The following is a 13,098-nucleotide window of genomic DNA, read 5'->3' as shown; positions in this document are numbered from 1 at the left end:
TTCATTTCATGACAGGAATGAAGGAGATACCAATTCCTCCCAATAACAGCATTGGACATCTGATAAGGTTTGTGTTACTCTTTGTGTGAGAGGCAGAAAAAGAGGTCTACATTTTTAGGTATTTCCAAGAAGAGAGATAACTAGTATTTTTTATTTAAAAAGTAGTTAATTTGTTAAAATGTGATGTTGTTAAATGCTCAAGAAAAAAAATTCATGCTCCATATTTTCTACAGAAGCTTAAAACGAACTTAAGAATTAAAGTTACTTTTAAAATTGAAGGATTGGTCTTCATGTGATGGCATTGCATCATGGTTTTGCTTCAAAAAAAATCTGTTTTGACAATATTTAGGTGAGCTATTATTTCCATTAAAATGATAAGCTTTTTACCAAATATTAGCTCTTTGCCAATAGATATGACTTTGTTATGAACATATTATGGTATGAGGTAATTTTATATCTAATTTAGTATATTATACATGATTAAATTATTAAGATAAAAGCACTAATGCTCACTAAAAAGGATTATTAGATTTATAAACTATGATCACTGAAGTATTATATTAAATTTCCATGATATAATACATATTTGACAAAGCATTTGTGTGATCTCCGCAATGCCTGAAAGTCAGCCCTTTTTATAAACTGTATTAAAGCTAGATTAGTATTCCATGCATCTGTTAAAAATACAATACAATACAATACTGTGCAAATACTATGTAAATGAGAATCTGGCAGCTGCAGTATCATAGAAACATCGCCAGACATTTAGTTCATTTCTCTTGTTTTCTCTAAAATGTTTGTTAAAAAAAAGTCACATTTTTAAAACAAAATTTCCATGTTGCCTGATAGCATTGAGTAAAATTACTTTGAGACAAAAGTCCCTGGAATTTTCACCTCGACTATGACATTCTTTTAATGAATCCACACTGCTTGTATCTTTCAATGACATCTAGAGAGACTATAGATATGAATCTGTATAAATATTAATTAATTAGCCAATAGTTTGAAATTTACAAATGAGGTTGCATATGAGTTTAGTTTTGAATAAAGGTTCTAAAGAATTTTGAAACTGTTTAAATGAAGCACAGTATTTATTAAAGTAGAAATTCAAATTTAATCTTATATGTATTTTCCTCATCCAAAACCATAATTATAAAAGGGAACACAACTTATGTCAGAGGTACTGATATCGTCTACACATATCCTGATCTCTGAGATTAATGCCTCACGACAAGATAATAGTTCTAGATGAGTCACAGAAGATTTATACAGTTGTAAGAGGTTTAAAAAGAATGAATGGTCTATGAAAATATTTATAAATAATTAGGTTGTCTATAATCAAAATGCTGCGTAGAATGCTTCTAACTCTATATTTAAAACAACTGCACTTTTCTAGAATATTAATTTATTTTGGTACAATTTGAAAAACAACAGACTTTAAAAGATACCTTAATACTTCCCATTGATTTTGTCTGTCTCTTAACTGAATCAGAGCACTTTTAAGTTTCTTTTGGGGCAGAAACAGTTTCAATGACCATTTTATATATCTATCTTATATCTATATCTATAGTGCTATCATACATTTGAGGTACAGTAAATGCCAAATAATACATTTATTGGTGCCTATTAACAATGCAAACACATAGCTCTCACCTCAAAGGTCATAAGAGATCATTATTTCTGGAGCCAGATATGAGTGACCATAGTCAGGGAATGCAGGTTCACATAGCTCAAAGCTCCATGTTCTAACATGATAACAGTTTGATGAAGTTTTTATAGTAAAGCAAGGAAAGGCATAAATCAAGAGACCTTTTAAATACATTGGTGAAAACATCAGATCCCAGGGTTGCAGCAAGACAAGAAAATCTCAGCCGTAAGCTTCAGATGCTATCACAATAGACTTTAGCCTTTTATTTGGGTGGGGTTTTGTTAATATATTCCTGAAGGTTTTAGCAGTTAGTGATAAGGATGCTATGTCAGACATAGAGGTAGGAGAGGGATGTCTGTTAATATGGCTGAAGATAGCTCAGGATAAATGGTAACCAAGGCCTGAAGCTGAAGTTTTCATCAGTTAATCATCCTTGCAGAAGGCTCAGTGTAAAATATGGTTATTTTCAGGTACTTGCTTCACATCAGTGATGGTATTTTCAAAAACTGAAACAGATCTATAATCTCCAGTATGTAAATTTAGACTTTACCACTTAAATCTAGACTTTAAAGCTTAGCCTGCTGTTTTCATACAAAAATGACTAATAATTGCGAACTTTTTGGCAAATATATGTTACTACTTATTGTACAATCATTTCTGAAGGCAAGTACTGAGATATGCAAGTGCCTCACATTCCAAGCAGCACCATTCTAGCAGTGAAAAGTTGAAATGTGATGGACAAGAGCGTCTTGAGAAGCGGCATGCAACAGGGATAACCAACCTACCTTTGCAGTTGCTCCAACTTCTGTGAAATTCTGACCATGGCTCTTCTGAGCCTCCTCCCATCAAGAATTCCGAATCTTCTTTAAACATTCTATAATGAATGTCAGGAGTATTCTGAGAAGCTGTTTTTCAAGAATTCTACTTTTTTTCTCTAAATACATTTTCTTATTGGTTGTCCTTTGTATTTTACTGTAGCTGTATCTGTTGTTGAGCTGCAAAAAGGGAGAATGAAACCATTATCCTTTCAATTACTCAGTTAGCATATCAATTGACATCACAGAAGGCCAAACTTAAAGCTTAACTTTAAGGAGAAAGATAATGAAAATCTTTGAGCCTAGATTTCAAGGTAAATAACTCAGATAAGTTCAGAAAGAATAGAAGATATTTCACCCCAAACTCAATATTCTTCAAGACTAATAGACTTCAGATAAACTCAACTTAACATCCCTTCCTTGTAGACCATTCAATTACTTAAATTTGTTCAAGGAAAAAGGCCTTTGGGATTGGATCCTAACCTCTCTGCCATTTCCCATCTCTAAGTATGGGAAACAGTTCTATCAGAAAGTTCTCATTCCAATGGTCAGGAAGAATTACAACCAAATCATAAGATGATTAACCAATAGAGGCTTTAGAGAAAATTTTTTAAGAGAGGACCATAATGAGAATGGAAATGCTGGTCCTGAGCAACATCCCAGTGCTTGTGAGGCTAAGACAGTTCAAAACCATCCCAGGTTACCGTGAGATCCTGCTTCAAAATCAACAATAAAAGTGGATTTACTCTGCTAGCTTTTACCAAAGTAAGAAAAGCTGGGAGGTTTGAAAAAACTATTTTGACTGTTGATGGAAATGGAAATTAACCCAACCTCTGTGGAAATCAGAATAGATGTTCCTCAAATATGCATGTCACAGACATATTTGCCCAGCAGTATTTCCTGCAGCACTACTCACAATAGCCAAGTGTGGAACCAACCTAGGTGTCTAACAACAAAGGAATAGATAAAGAAAATGTGGTGATCCTAAAGCTTGTACGAAAAAACTCTTAGAACTGATACACACAGTAAGGTGACAAGAAACAAAATCAACACACACACACAGATTAATATTTATATAAAACAATAATGACTTTCCGAGAAAGAAATTGGGGGACAGATCATTTACAATAACTTTAAGATAAATGAAATAAAATACCTATGAAAATAATCTTACCTAGGAAGTAAAAGATATCAACACTGTAAACTTTCAGGCACTCTAGGAAGAGCTTGTGAAAGACTCTGCAATATGGAAAGAGTGCCCATGCTCATGGATTGTCAAAAGTTAATATAAAATTTAGTAAAATTTATATTATTAAAAGTGATTTATGGACTAAAGCAGCCTCCATAAAACTTCCAAGGGCATTCATGACAGAACTAGAAAAAAAAAAAACTCCTAATACTCACCTAGAGAATACAAAAGACCACAGGTAGTCAAAGCCACTCTAAGCAGAAAGAGCTGTTCTGAGGTATCACAATACAAATTGTCCTACAGAGCCATACTAACAAACCCAACATGGCATTACTCGCACAGAAGCAGACATGGAGATCAAGTTAATAGAATACTGGATCAAGAAGCAAATCCACTTAGCTACAGTCACTTAGTTTTTGAGAAAGATATTCAGAATACATATTGAGAAAAGATAGTTTCTTCAAAATATGGGGATAAGAAAACTGGATATCAAAATTCACATGAATAAAATTCAATCTTTATATTCTACCCTGTACCTAAACTAGTTCAAAATAAATCAAAGACCTTAATCTAAAACTTGAAGCCTGGACACTTAAAGAGGAAAGCATTTCCAGCCTTATGTTTAGTCACAGACCTTCTGCAAAGGACTGTATGGTAGGATAGTTGAAAAGACCTCAAGAATTTACAAAAATGACTACATGAAAGCAGAATCCTTTAGACTACAAAAGAGACAATATCCATAGTTGTTAGGAACATTTCCTAATGCAAGCTCTCTGCTGATGCAAAATTCCCAATCAAGCCAAATCCAAACAAGCCGAATTAAGAAATATCCAGGTTTAATGGGAGTTCTATGCTCTCGGGTGGCCCTGAGGGGGAAACCAGGAAGCCCTGCAAATGCGACCCAGGAGGAAAGAAAAGGGACCATATGTTCCTCTTTTGGGAATTCATTTAAATACCCTGGGGAGTGGTCCTGACCAACCCCCAAGGAGGGGTCAGGATGTGGCCTGCTGAGATTTGGAGTCCAGACCAGGCCTGGGGGCTGGGATAGATGTGAGGGGCTGGGGCCTATATTCCTAACTTGACAATAGTATAAAGACAAAGTATCAATTGCCAAAAGTCAAATAAAAATATCCAAACAAACAAATAAATAAGACTTAGAAATACAAAAGCAGGCAAGAGTTAAATATCTAAAATATTTGAGGAACTAAAGAACAAAAACCAAAAATCATGAAAGGTCAAGATTATTGACTCAGCAAGTGGGTAATGAATTCAAGAGAGAATTCTTAAAACAAACAAACAAAAAAATACAAATGGCCAGTAAATATTTGAAAAAACTGTTCAAAATTACTTGCTTTCAGAGATGTAAATTAAAACTGCTTTAGTATTCCATTCCACCGCAATCAAAATTGCTACTATCAAAAACTAAGGATAATAATTAACAAGAAAACAATGACAAGAAATGCTGATGAGAATGCGAAAAAATCAAAATGTTCATACGCTATGGGTGGAAATATCAACTGGTCTAGCCGGTATGGACATTGGTGTGGGAATTCCTCACAAACCATCCTGAGAATTTTCATGTCACTGAGCTCTAGTATTCCCAGGTATATACAGGAACAACTCCAAGTCAGCACACCATGGAGATCCTCTCACAGATCCCTGTTAATTGCTTCACTATTTACAGTACCTAAGAAATGTAACAACTACCGGGTAGTGGTGGCACATACCGTTTATCCAAGCTCTCGGGAGAAACCAGAGGCAGGCAGATCTCTGTGAGTTCGAGGCTAACCTGGTCTATAAGAGCTAGTTCCAAGACAGGTAACAAAGCTACACAAAGAAACCCTGTATTGAAACACGCCCCCTGAAAAAAAGAAGAAAAGAAATATAACAACTTTAAATGTCTGTAACAGGAGAATGGATAAACAGAGATGTTGTATGTATTCATAGGGAGGTTTTCTCTTATTTGCAGAAAAATGGAAGGAACGGAAGAACATTATGTTAAATGAAATAAGACTGATTCAGTAAGACAAATATTGCATGGTTTCTCTCACATATGGAGTCTTGGTTTACTCCTCCACCTCTCTTCTCTCTTTCTGTGTGTGTGTGCGCACGCATGCATGTATACACATATGTGTTTTTAAAAGCATCATTAACTATCCTACTTCCATTTTTCCAAGAGAGAATTAGGTTGGGTTATTATGACTAAAGTCATTTTACTATGTCTCTGCATATATGTATTTGCATGATCATAGTTTTCTACTATATTGTGTATATACATACTTAGAAAAATTTTATTTCTTGTAAATGTGTATTTTATAATTATTTTAGTATGACTGTATGCTGATTTCTTATTTGTAATGATTACAAAAATGTCACTTCACAGAAGTATTTTACCTATAAAAACTTATTTAGGTAATTTCAGTTTGCTCATTCTTGCACAAATGTAATGTTGAGAATCCTTAGGAATGGATCTCTTGGTACCTTAAAATGGGTTCAATAAATAGAATTGGTGGTGTTCTGGTAAGTCAATGATCTGAATTTCAAATTTAATGCAGTCTAATTATTACCTTAAGAAATTGTCTTAACATTTTAACACACATAATGTGAACATTTTAGAGGACCCAGATATACTCTTGTTAATAATAATGAATGCAATCAATTCTTTAACATTGTCCAAATGTGCTAAACAATCAGCATTTTTTCTCTTTGTGTTTGCTTTTGTGCACTGATGACAGTGACTATTTCCTTGCTGGCTATAAAATGTAGGTATCTGAACAAATTAGTTGAGCACTCTAACTTTTCCTAGTCCTCATACTTATTACTTGTATGTTAGTCTCCAAATATTAAAACTTTTTTTACTAAAAGCAATACATTTTTGCCAAAACGTCCCAGTTCACAAATATGCATTGCTTCACATTGGATGAACATCTTAGTACTGGAGAGTTGCAGCCTTTTGCTTGTGGTGCCTTACATTGGGGGAACAACCTAGCCCTGGAGAGGTTGCATTCCTTCTATGAGTTTCTGGGGAAAGCTCATTGTCTTACCTGACATTGATTCATGGCTCTCTCTTTCATGTTCAAAGCTGCATGAGTTAGGGTCCTTACCCAAGTCATTGTGAACTGTTTCCTCCAGCCCATCTCAGACGCTGACTTTTCTTATAAAAGCATTTGTAAATGCAATCACCAACTCACAGAATTCAGTATATATTTTCTATTAATCCACTGAGATTTTGAAAATCCCATTGATTTAAGATAAGGTCCAAAATATACAAAGAACACAATAAATTGGTCATCAAAACAACAAATAATACCATAAAAAATCGGGTACAGACCTAAATAGAGAACGCTCAACAGAGAAATCTAAAATGGCTGAAAGACAATTAAGAAAATGCTCATCATCCTTAGCCATTAGAGAAATGCAAATTGAAACAACTCTGAGATCCATCTTACACCTGTAAGAATGGTCGAGATCAAAAACACTGATGACAACTTATGCTAGGCAGGAAGTGAGATAAAGGGAACACTCCTCCATTGCTGCTGGGGTGTAAACTGGTACAGCTACTTTGGAAATCAGTATAGAGATTGTTCAGAAAATTAAGAAACAATCTACCTCAAGAACCAGCAATACCACTTTTTGGTTTATAACCAAAGGATGCTCAATCATACTACAAGGACATGCACTCAACTGTGTTCATAGTAGCATTATTTGTCATAACCAGAACCTGGAAACAACCTAAATGCCCCTCGACTGAAGAATGGATAAAGATGTGGTACATTTGCACAACAGTGTACTACACAGCAGAAAAAAAATAAGAATATTTTGAAATTTTTGGGAAGATCTAGAAAACATCATAGTGAGTGAGAGAATCCAGAAAAATATAATATGTACTCACTCATAAAGCAAAGAAAAACCAGCCTGCAATTCACAGTCTCAGAGAACATAGACAATAAAGAGGACCCTAAGAGAGATATACATGGATCTAATCTACATGGGAAATAGAAAAAGACAAGATCTCCTGAGCAAATTGGGAGCATGGGATTCATAGAAGAAGAAAAGAGGGGGAAGGGTGAGAAAGAGAAGGAAGCAGAGAAAAAATATATAGCTCAATAAAAGCAATTTTAAAAAAGATAGTATCTTTTAAAAAAGATCATTATCAAAGTTGAATTAATTATGGAATGTGCTATCAAAAGTGTTACAAAGGCCAGTGAAACACCTTAATGCTCACACATTTTTATGTTATGGTCATATTTAGAAAGAAAAACATTGATTTATGTATTTCTTCTAATTAAATTTTTTTGTGAAGACTTTCAAGTTACTCTAGTAATATGTTGTTTTAGGTAGTTTCCAATAGCTCTGCAGAGACACCATGACCAAGGCATCTTATAAAAGACAGTGTTTTTTGGTGGTCACAGTTCCAGAGCGTTAGAGTCTATGACTCACATGGCAGCATGCATGGAAGAGAGCAGAAAGGCACGGCCTGGAGCAGCTGAGGGCTCACATTCTGCTACAGAAGCACAAAGAGCATGCATGCGAACACACACACACACACACACGGAGGGAGAGAGAGAAAGAGAGAGAGAGAGAGAGAGAGAGAGAGAGAGAGAGAGAGAGAGAGAGAGAGAATGAATGCTGGGAATAGCAGGGATTTTGAAAATGCAAAGCCACCCATACTGACACCACCTCCAACAACATCACACACGTGTACATACATGTGTAACATTGATGGCCAGCTTATTGGGGTTTCTTTCCTGCCTGGTACCTCACAGCCAGCAAGCCCCCCCCAAAAAAATCACATGTGTGCCACTTTTCCTTCTCAGTAATATGAAGATCTAGGTGTTCTGCGTCCTCACTAACAGTTGTTTTTTCCTGCTTTTATCATGATGGCTATCTAATAAGACACCGCCTGTGATTGCCATCACTAATGTTGTTGTGCTCATCCTTACATCGGGACAGTGACACATTTTCACGGGTCACAATTGCATTTGCCTAATGCTTATCATAATGTTTATGTTCTATGTTTTATGTATGGTTCTTGTTTTCTAAAATATTTGCTTAACATGTCCATATTTTGATTAGTTATTTTTGTTGTTCTGATTGAACTTCAAGGATTCTTTGGATATTCTATTTACAAATACTTCATAAAATGTATCACTACCCATGATTTTAGCCAACTATGGCTTATCTTTGAAGCTACTTATAGTGTTTTTTTTTTTTTTTTTGCCAAGAAAATTATTTACTTTTTTCACAAATTACTTTTTAAGAAGAGAGAATAATGGTGCCCAAAGATGGCCATGGCCTAATCCTGGAAACCTGTTAATGTGTTATGTTTTACAGCAAAGGAGATATAACTGAGGTAGGCTTTTAAGGGAGTTTTAGCTTTGAATATCTTTCAAATTCAGATGCCATTTTTATAGCTGTGCTGTGTAGAAGCAATGGTAGCTGCGGGAGGATAACCAGAGAATAAGAGTCCTGTAGGATTTGATGAAGGAAAAGATTGTAAGTAATTGGTTGCAGGCAACCTCAGATACTAAAATAGTCAATCAACCAGAACGTCAGGGTTCAACACAGCCTGAGCTAAGCTTAATGAGATCCATGATAAGGAATTACACAATTACCTGCTAACAAATTTGTAGTATTTAAAACCATCAGATTTGTGAAAATTTCATATAGTATAAATAAAAGTTCATATACATATTAAGTTATTATGACTTTTCTTATCATATTGCATATTCAACACAGATCTTGGGACAAGGTAATATTTAATTTCTCACAGAGTAAATAAATAGCTATTAACTACTTAGGAAAATTACTAATATTATGGGGTTTAGTTATGAAATATAATAATGATATTGTCCAATAACATTTAAAATATTGAGTTATATTTACCAAATTCATACATGAAAATTGCCTGCAATGCTGTCTGCTATAAGTGGCTAGCTTTTAAAAGTAATTTAAATTTTTACGCATTTTCTGTTGTTACAGTCATCATTTTGCAACATGACTAAATATATAATGAACACTTTACTCTGAAATCTTTAAAAATATTAATCGTAGAGATGTGAGAAGACCCTCAATATCCAAATGTGATTTCATAGCTATGGAAATTGTAGCAATAATGAGCTGAGCATCTTGTATTTTAAGTAGCAGATTTCAGGATATGAAATTATTCTTTTTGAGAGCGTGTTCATTTGGGTTGTACAGAAAATCATTCTTTTTATGGCTTACGTTTAGGAAGATTGGTAAAACAAATTGACTTCATTACATGTACTTTTGGCACAGTGATATATGACATTTATTGCACATTTATAATGCTCTGTTTATAATGTTCTTTGAAACACTCTACTTCTCTCAAGTAACAACTAAATAATTCCCAGAATGTTCTTGTGGAAAAAATATGATATTATCCCTATTTTACAAATAGAGAGAAAATAAGTAATTTTCATATTGTAGAAACCAAGTGGTAAATCTCAGATTTGCAATGAAAAAGAAAACGGTTACAAAGTTCCTAACTATTAACTTTAATACATTTCATTAGAGGTGTAAGTAGATTTTAATGGGAAGGAATGCTGTCAACTTAGCAGAGGATAATGAATGAAGAGGGTATGAAGAAGCTCTGTGAGGTCACAGACAGACATGATCTCTGTCAAATCCAACAGAGGGGATATTTCAAATTTTGACTTCCATCCCGAAGGACAAGAGCTCTTTCATCCAAACTATCACTTTTCAATTTCTGTATAAAGGAACACTAACAATGAAAGTTTGGAAAACTTACTTTCTGAACAGAAATATCCAGAGAGTAAAGGAGAAAATGTAGAAAATAAGAAGTTATGTGTAGGGGCTGGAAAGGGACGTCAAGGGTTGAGAATAAGTACTACTCTTACTCGGGACTCAAGTACAGTTCCCAGCATCCACACCAGAGGACTTCCAACTGCCTTTAACTCTAGCTCTAGGGGATCTGGCATCTTTTCTGGCCTCTGTAGCGCACTGTACTCCCATACACAGATATACAAGTAAGGTTTTAAAAATAAAGTCTTAAAAATTAGACACAAGCATTATGTTGAACACTATTCAAGTTACAATTTATACTTTGTGTATCTTCACAGCAATACCAATACCACTGACAAAGCTGATTCAGGCTGTTTACGTTCCACATATTTTTTTAGTCCTCAATTCATGCATCTGGAGGCTAATTATTTTTCTATGAAATTAAAGTATCTTTCGCTGGCAATAACTGTACACAGGAAGTCCAGGACAAGCACAAATGAAAGGATGGAAGGTTTCCACAATGAGATGGTAAAAAATTCTTAGTTATTTCCACAGACATGAGTGGATATCATTAAAAGATTCCCATTTGAATATTTTTGCAATGGGAAGTCCAAATGGCATATAAACGTATCTTGAATAAGCACAACTCCATTGTGGATTTAGTTTCAGCCATCTTTTACAGCATCACTTTCCTCTGCAGAGTAGGATGTGTATCATGTTGGTTTGTCTCTAACCAACTGCAGGTTGAGGGTGCTGTGCTCGTGTGACTCTTCCTCTGGTAGCATACAGAGTACCTACCAGTACTATGAACACTAGACAGTAGAGCTGAAGCTTCTAGCTGAACATCAGTTCGACTTCTCCGTTTTGACAACATAAGCAAGTGTTGTCTTTAACAAATAACTTTACTATCAGTTGTGCAGAGTACCTAATAACCTTGGTAATACCCTGTGATGTTTTGGGGAGGGATCCCTAGAACTTCTGCAGCTAATGAACCAATCATAGGTATCCCATTTCTGGGAGTGTAAGTTTTACTTGGTATATCAATTTGAAGCCTCGTCTTCCAATTATATGGTGATTCTATATAAATTCCTTCTTGTATGTATATGCTTTATAAAGATTCTACAACTGTAGATTTCTACATGTTTTTTTTTTGAAAAAGCATTTAGTGTTAATTGCCATTTCCCACACTTCCACCTCTACTCTGCTCTCCTATCCCCATCTCCATTTGATCCTCCTTTTCTAGTTTTCCCTTTATGTTGCCATAATATTGTATTCTATTTTACCTTCCCTTGGAGATCCTCTTCTCTCCTCTGATCTTTTACAATGTACCTAACCTGTGGTTATTTAGACTGTAGCAACATTGTAACTTAAAAATTAACTTGCAAATATAATAAAAATATGTAATATGCTTTGGCGAATAAAACATAATCTGATACATAACTAAACAAAGTGTTCAAAAGCAAAGCACAAATGGCTGAGAAACATTTAGAGAAATGTTTAATCACCTTAGCAATCGGAGAAATGAAAATTAAATCTACTTTGATATTTCATCTTACTTCAGGCAGACTGGCCAATATCAATTCCAAATATGTGATAGCCATGAAGACAAGGATGTTGAGAAAAGGGAAAACTTATTTTTTCCTAGTGGGAGTGTAAACTGATACAACTGCTATGAAAATCATGTGGTGGTTTTCCGGGAAGCTGGGAGTCATGCTACCTCAAGATGCAAGTATATAACTCTTGGGCTCTACATCTGACTCCAGAGATACTTGTTCATCTGTCCGCGTTTATTGCTTCTCTATTCATAATAGCCAGAAACTGGAGACAGTCTAGTTGTCCATCAGCTGATGAATACATAATCAAACTTGTTATGCTTGCACAAAGGAATATTATCAGCTATTAATAAAAATGAAATTTGCAGATAAATGAATGGAGTTAGTAACAATGAATATTGCTGATGTAACACAGGACCCAAAAGACAAATATTTCTCCCTTTCCTTGATATTATGTGAGTTTTGAAGAATCGTTTATTCCAATATTAAATCATGATATATGTAGTTGACATTTTCCTTTGGACCACCAACCACCTCCCAAATAAAGACAAAGAGACTTATTATTAATTATGAATGCTAAGCCTTAGCTTAGGCTTGTCCAACTAGCTCTTTTAACTTAATTGAGTTTGTTTCAGTTCATCTATGTTTGCCTCAGGGCCCTTTACTTTTCATTCTGTATGTCTTGCTTTCCTGTTTCCTCCATATCTGGCTGACTGACTGGCCTCGGTGTCCCCTGGCATCTGGCATCTTTTTTTTCTTTCCTTGAGCCTAAATTCCTCCTCCGACTTATTCACCCTGCCTCGAAGTCCCGCCTATAACTCCTCCCTTGCTACTAGACAGTTATCTTTTTATTAGACCAATCAAGAGCCTTATGCAGGCATTTAAAATAGCAACACATCTTTACATAGTTAAATGCAACACTTCTTTGCATAGTTAAACAAATATTCAGCAATAATAGTATGAGCATAATAATTCATATATGTATATATGCATACATATACATATCCTATTTTCAAATCTGAAAATGACTTCTGGATTTAAATAAAGTTTATCCAACTGATGACAGATGATCACTGTATATCAGTATTGATGAAGCACCAGAGATAGGAAATCAGCCCCCAAATATAA

Source organism: Alexandromys fortis, unplaced genomic scaffold (assembly GCF_014885135.2).
Source record: "Alexandromys fortis isolate MF-2015 unplaced genomic scaffold, M_Fortis_MF-2015_v1.1 scaffold_46, whole genome shotgun sequence".
Classification (NCBI taxonomy): domain Eukaryota; kingdom Metazoa; phylum Chordata; class Mammalia; order Rodentia; family Cricetidae; genus Alexandromys; species Alexandromys fortis.
The sequence above is the reverse complement of the archived record's forward strand: the minus strand, read 5'-3'. Positions refer to the sequence as shown.